Source organism: Tachypleus tridentatus, chromosome 11 (assembly GCF_004210375.1).
Source record: "Tachypleus tridentatus isolate NWPU-2018 chromosome 11, ASM421037v1, whole genome shotgun sequence".
Taxonomy (NCBI): Eukaryota; Metazoa; Arthropoda; class Merostomata; order Xiphosura; family Limulidae; genus Tachypleus; species Tachypleus tridentatus.
This window is the reverse complement of record NC_134835.1, coordinates 17,154,531-17,162,632: the sequence shown is the minus strand read 5'-3', so window position 1 is coordinate 17,162,632 and position 8,102 is coordinate 17,154,531.

The following is an 8,102-nucleotide window of genomic DNA, read 5'->3' as shown; positions in this document are numbered from 1 at the left end:
ATATGAGAATACTATCCAGACTTATATATGTTTTAAATTGTCAAACACACTTCTTTCATCAGATACAAAACCTTACCATAAAATATGAGAATACCATCCAGACTTATATATGTTTTAAATTGTCAAACACACTTCTTCCATCAGATACAAAACCTTACCATAAAATATGAGAATACTATCCAGACTTATATATGTTTTAAATTGTCAAACACACTTCTTCCATCAGATACAAAACCTTACCATAAAATATGAGAATACTATCCAGACTTATATATGTTTTAAATTGTCAAACACACTTCTTCCATCAGATACAAAACCTTACCATAAAATATGAGAATACTATCCAGACTTATATATGTTTTAAATTGTCAAACACACTCCTTCCATCAGATACAAAACCTTACCATAAAATATGAGAATACTATCCAGACTTATATATGTTTTAAATTGTCAAACACACTTCTTCCATCAGATACAAAACCTTACCATAAAATATGAGAATACTATCCAGACTTATATATGTTTTAAATTGTCAAACACACTTCTTCCATCAGATACAAAACCTTACCATAAAATATGAGAATACTATCCAGACTTATATATGTTTTAAATTGTCAAACACACTTCTTCCATCAGATACAAAACCTTACCATAAAATATGAGAATACTATCCAGACTTATATATGTTTTAAATTGTCAAACACACTTCTTCCATCAGATACAAAACCTTACCATAAAATATGAGAATACTATCCAGACTTATATATGTTTTAAATTGTCCAATACAGAAGTTTGCAAACAGATGGCTCACCAGAGAAACTAGTGACTAAATATTTATCAATCAAACTTACTCTAATTACAAACCTTCTCTTCACAAAGTTCAAAGATAATCAGTTTTATATTAATAAAACCCCAAATTAAGCTTATATTAATGGCTCTGTGTGTGTGTAGACATATATACAAAAATAACAAATGTTTCTTTAGCCTAATAATTAAGTAAATAATTAGTAAGTTTCACCTTTCCTTACTTGTATACTTAAGCACAGTGCTTGTAAGTCAGTGATTTGTTTTCATAAAATAAGCTAATCTTTCAGTACTGGAAATTGTACAAAAATACCTAACATGCATGTTGTTCATGTAAATGGAAAAATAACACCAGCACCAACAGTGGTGACATTTTCACAACCTGTAAAGTACAAGTGACCTAGAAATGACAAACATTTAACAATGGTTATGAAAAAACAGTGTAGTTAGTTATGATGAAATAATGTTCTGTACTTTATAGTATTAAAGACTTTCTTAAACATGCAGATATTCATGCATCAAATACTTTAATTTCAGCAACAACTTACAAAATATTTTGATAGGCAAATTGTCCAGTACCAGACATTATTTCTAACTCATTTATAAAGAGATTTCTCTTACTGGAATGAATGAAATTCACAAGTAAACAAACTTGAAATGTGGATTCTCAGCCCAACCCTTGAAATATGTGTTTTATATCAAGAATAACATCTCATATTATTTCCTTCACAATTATTTTAATAAGCAATTTTATTTTAGAAAAATAATTTCTTCATATAAACAGCATGGATATTATGATTTCCAAAAACTAACAATATTTCAAATACAGTTTGGTCATTCATTTAGCATTCAAAGTAACAGAATTCATTATTATATACTGCACAATTTTTGATGCTATATAACAATATCATAGCATGCAACAATTTATATTGTATTATTTCACGATCCCTTAACTGTTCGAATCAACGTTTCCATTTGGTCCCACTGTTCACGAGTCACACTAAGAAGGCTATTAAATTCTCCTGCTAGAAAAGGAAGTTCCCCACCATCTAGTCGTATGACCTGCAGGATTAGAACACAATGTTTACTGTTCTGGGACAATTAGACCTGCAGTTTAATGTCAAATTTCAAAATTATGGAAATAAATACACTATACCTGATGTATTTTCTAAAATACTTTGTTATTAATTACTTTAACTTCATTTTGATTTAGAGATAGTAGAAACAAAGAGACCGAAAATGTCTACTCTTAATGATGTGGTGCCAGTTACCCATTAATCAAGGTCTACTGTACAAACTGACACTTTACCATGGGCATTTTATGGCAAAAATTAAAACTATTTGTTTTTTTTTAAAAACAACAAAACCTGCATAAATGTTCTCAACTTTGAACAGTAATTAGGCTATAATTTACATTTAATAACAGAACAAATGAAATAATTTCGTATTTTTTGATATAGGTTTATAGTTAATTTGACATCTATCACTAAAGCTAAAAAACTTGGCACTGAGAGGCTTGTTTTAAGGTCAAAAAGGTTATGCTAAACATGCTCTAATTTTAATTTTCATACCATCAAAAGAAACATGTCAGATAATTTTCAAGTCGATAACCTTTAAAGAAACGAAGTCAGCATTGAGAATAACACTGAGATATGTTTTATACACATGCACAAATTTTGTACTTTATGGCAATAAAACGATATAATAATTACAATATAATCTAATACTTACGTTATTCAGGTGTTGTACAATAAACGTTATAGTAATTACAATATAATCTAACACTTAAATTATTCAGGTGTTGTACACCAAATGTTACAGTAATTACAATATAATCTAACACTTAAATTATTCAGGTGTTGTACACCAAATGTTACAGTAATTACAATATAATCTAACACTTAAATTATTCAGGTGTTGTACACCAAATGTTATAGTAATTACAATATAATCTATTTTTAAATTATTCAAGTGTTGTACACCAAATGTTATAGTAATTACAATATAATCTAACACATAAATTATTCAGGTGTTGTACACCAAATGTTATAGTAATTACAGTATAATCTAACACTTAAATTATTCAGGTGTTGTACACCAAATGTTATAGTAATTACAGTATAATCTATTTTTAAATTATTCAGGTGTTGTACACCAAATGTTATAGTAATTACAGTATAATCTAACACTTAAATTATTCAAGTGTTGTACACCAAATGTTCTTTTCAATGGCTCAAATGCAGAGATGCCAACTATTTCAAATGACTGAGTGTAATGATTGTAGACAGAGCCCGTACAGATATCGTACAACCACTGGATACAGTTTTGAGTCACCCATGTCTGTGGATCCCTCTGTGGCTAAACTGTAAACACTGTTAGTAAGTATACTTGAAATCATTTTGTCATCTTCACAACCCAACATTTGTACAATGGCTGTAGTTTTGGTTCTAACACAGCCATATTTTTTCGCTATATCAGAGACTAGGAACAGTTTTCTGAATAGATGTCCTGCATGATTGGCTACAGCTAGAGGTAAATTATGAGCAATGACGAATTACATGAACATCACTTCTGCATTTATGGTTTCATATTCTGAATTCTTACACATAAATGTCGTTATCTGCATCGTTTTGTCTTCACCTCAGCTTTTTATGGTGAGATGACGATTTTGTATGTCTGGAACAATCGCTTATCCTGCCATGTGCCACAGAAAAATTGATGTGACAAACTGTACAAAACACATGACTGTCACTGACTTTTGATGCAATGACTGGATATTTTGCACTATACTCTTTCCTAAATTTTTGATTCACAGTTTTAGTCCTTTTAGATTTGCCAGAAACAAGAAAATCTGGTGAACGAGGCCTCTCTTTTTCCATCTTGAAAACGATCTCATTGGTGTTTCTATGCCGCTTAGGAAATGAGAAATACCCATCTATGCGAGCACTGACTGGCTGACAAGCACTGATGAGGTAACCATGGATTCCCCCACGTTCCCAGGACGGAGAAGCACTGCACTAAAACTATTGTTAGACGCCGGAGATACAAATATTTTATTACTTCAAGCACAAACGTGATTATCGCAAGTAGCCATTTGACTATGTCTTTTATTTATTATTAAAATTTATTTGTATCTCACTAGAAATTTTCTTTTCACCCTTTTCAAGTCCTGGGGAACAATTTATCACTTTATTGTATTGGCCAAAATAATATATAATAATTTGGAAGTTGCAACAAGTTGTAATGTATACACCAAAATCATAATGATTATGCTCAAATTGTAATGGTTGGCATCTCTGCAAATGTTGTCAGATTATGTTTTAGAAACAGGTCCTGAAAGTCAAGTTATTAATGTTTGATCAGTATTTTTAACTGTGATTAGTTGTTATGTCATCTATTTTTTAAATCCACAAATTTGATGTTTTACAAAGCATATTGAACGGTAATGGGATGGAATGACTATGGATACGTAATTCTTCTCTCTTACCACAACTTGTATAACAATCACTAGGCAACAAGTATGTCGAGTTACAGTCATGTCTACAGGCAGAAATAATTCAGAAATAAACTAATGTAACCAAACTTTGTTCTTCCAGAGTGTTGAGATACCTAATGTTAAAGGTTCAAGAACAAACTAAATACACTTTTCATTTTTGAAGCATACAAGTTGAAAATAAACAACAAATATGAATAAAAAACTATTTGTTAGATTACTTTACAGATACAGATGGGAAATTAAATACATTTAATGAAACAAAGAATTACTTTAGATAGCCTAAAGGCAGTATTTCTACTTGAGAGTATTTCACTTAATATAAATTATATTATAAAGACAACTAAAACATCTGTTTTGATGCATTATTTATAGCACAAGACACCAAGTTAAACAACCTCCTACTGCCATATCATACACTTGACACAAAAGTAAAAGTTTAGATATCCTGAACAAATTACAAATATTAAGTTTACAGGAGTAGAATGTAAATAAAGATTAATTTATTAATTACAATAGCAATTACTGACAGTTGTGTCAAATTCTTATTAGCACAATAAAACTACTTACTAATGTCAAAAGTAAGTATTTAAGGATAAAACAGATTTACTACAGCTATGGTTGAGAATGGTGAACAAAGGCTAGAAAGAAAATAATGTTGCACTATAGAAATAAGTCAGACTAAGAAACATTATGTTTCTGGGGTAACAAAGAGCAAGAAGAAAGTGTGTAGATGTTTTTAAAGAGAAAAATAAGGATTAAGATATATATGTGTTTATGAAGAAGTACTGTCATAATGTGTATCTCTAATGGATAAGTAAGGGTTAAGATGTATATGTGTTTATGAAGAAGTACTGTTACAATGTGTATTTCTAATGGATAAGTAAGGTTTAAGATGTATATGTGTTTATGAAGAAGTACTGTTACAATGTGTATTTCTAATGGATAAGTAAGGGTTAAGATGTATATGTGTTTATGAAGAAGTACTGTTACAATGTGTATTTCTAATGGATATATAAGTGTTAAGATGTATATGTGTTTATGAAGAAGTACTGTTACAATGTGTATTTCTAAGGGATAAGTAAGGGTTAAGATGTATATGTGTTTATTAAGAAGTACTGTTACAATGTGTATTTCTAATGGATAAGTAAGGGTTAAGATATATATGTGTTTGTGAAGAAGTACTGTTACAATGTGTATTTCTAAGGGATAAGTAAGGGTTAAGATGTATATGTGTTTATGAAGAAGTACTGTTACAATGTGTATTTCTAATGGATAAGTAAGGGTTAAGATGTATATGTGTTTATGAAGAAGTACTGTTACAATGTGTATTTCTAATGGATAAGTAAGGGGTTAAGATGTATATGTGTTTATGAAGAGAGTACTGTTACAATGTGTATTTCTAATGGATAAGTAAGGGTTAAGATGTATATGTGTTTATGAGAAAGTACTGTTACAATGTGTATTTCTAATGGATAAGTAAGGGTTAAGATGTATATGTGTTTATGAAGAAGTACTGTTACAATGTGTATTTCTAATGGATAAGTAAGGGGTAAAGATGTATATGTGTTTATGAAGAAGTACTGTTACAATGTGTATTTCTAATGGATAAGTAAGGGTTAAGATGTATATGTGTTTATGAGAGAAGTACTGTTACAATGTGTATTTCTAATGGATAAGTAAGGGGTTAAGATGTATATGTGTTTATGAAGAAGTACTGTTACAATGTGTATTTCTAATGGATAAGTAAGGGTTAAGATGTATATGTGTTTATGAAGAAGTACTGTTACAATGTGTATTTCTAATGGATAAGTAAGGGTTAAGATGTATATGTGTTTATGAAGAAGTACTGTTACAATGTGTATTTCTAATGGATAAGTAAGGGTTAAGATGTATATGTGTTTATGAAGAAGTACTGTTACAATGTGTATTTCTAATGGATAAGTAAGGGTTAAGATGTATATGTGTTTATGAAGAAGTACTGTTACAATGTGTATTTCTAATGGATAAGTAAGGGTTAAGATGTATATGTGTTTATGAAGGAGTTACTATTACAATGTGTATTTCTAATGGATAAGTAAGGGTTAAGATGTATATGTGTTTATGAAGAAGTACTGTTACAATGTGTATTTCTAATGGATAAGTAAGGGTTAAGATGTATATGTGTTTATGAAGAGTACTGTTACAATGTGTATTTCTAATGGATAAGTAAGGGTTAAGATGTATATGTGTTTATGAAGAAGTACTGTTACAATGTGTATTTCTAATGGATAAGTAAGGGTTAAGATGCATATGTGTTTATGAAAAGTACTGTTACAATGTGTATTTCTAATGGATAAGTAAGGGTTAAGATGTATATGTGTTTATGAAGAAGTACTGTTACAATGTGTATTTCTAAGGGACAAGTAAGGGTTAAGATGTATATGTGTTTATGAAGAAGTACTGTTACAATGTGCATTTCTAAGGGATAAGTAAGGGTTAAGATGTATATGTGTTTATGAAGAAGTACTGTTACAATGTGCATTTCTAAGGGATAAGTAAGGGTTAAGATGCATATGTGTTTATGAAGAGTACTGTTACAATGTGTATTTCTAAGGGATAAGTAAGGATAAGATGTATATGTGTTTATGAAGAAGTACTGTTACAATGTGCATTTCTAAGGGATAAGCAAGCGTTAAGATGTATATGTGTTTATGAAGAAGTACTGTTACAATGTGTATTTCTAATGGATAAGTAAGGGTTAAGATGTATATGTGTTTATGAAGAAGTACTGTTACAATGTGCATTTCTAAGGGACAAGTAAGGGTTAAGATGTATATGTGTTTATGAAAAAGTACTGCTACAATGTGTATTTCTAAGAGACAAGTAAGGGTTAAGATGTATATGTGTTTATGAAGAAGTGCTGTTATGCGTCTAATACTGTCACAATGTATTTCTAATGGATAAGTAAGAATTAAGATGTATATGTGTTTATGAAGAAGTACTGTTACAATGTGTATTTCTAAGGGATAGGTAAGGGTTAAGATGTATATGTGTTTATGACGAAATACTGTTACAATGTGTATTTCTAAGGGACAAATAAAGATTAAGATGTATATGTGTTTATGACGAAGTACTGTTACAATGTGTATTTCTAAGAGACAAGTAAGAGTTAGGATGTATATCTGTTTATGAAGAAGTACTGTTACAATGTGTATTTCTAAGAGACAAATAAGGGTTAAGATGTATATGTGTTTATGAAGAAGTACTGTTACAATGTGTATTTCTAAGGGATAAGTAAGGGTTAAAATGTATATGTGTTTATGAAGAAGTACTGTTACAATGTGTATTTCTAAGAGACAAGTAAGGGTTAAGATGTATATGTGTTTATGAAGAAGTACTGTTACAATGTGTATTTCTAAGGGATAAGTAAGGGTTAAAATGTATATGTGTTGATTAAGAAGTACTGTTACAATGTGTATTTCTAATGGATAAGTAAGGGTTAAGATGTATATGTGTTTATGAAGAAGTACTGTTACAATGTGTATTTCTAAGGGATAAGTAAGGGTTAAGATGTATATGTGTTTATGAAGAAGTACTTACTGTTAAAATTACAATGTGTATTTCTAATGGATAAGTAAGGGTTAAGATGTATATGTGTTTATGAAGAAGTACTGTTACAATGTGTATTTCTAAGGGATAAGTAAGGGTTAAGATGTATATGTGTTTATGAAGAAGTACTGTTACAATGTGTATTTCTAATGGATAAGTAAGGGTTAAGATGTATATGTGTATATGTGTTTATGAAGTACTATTTATGTGTATT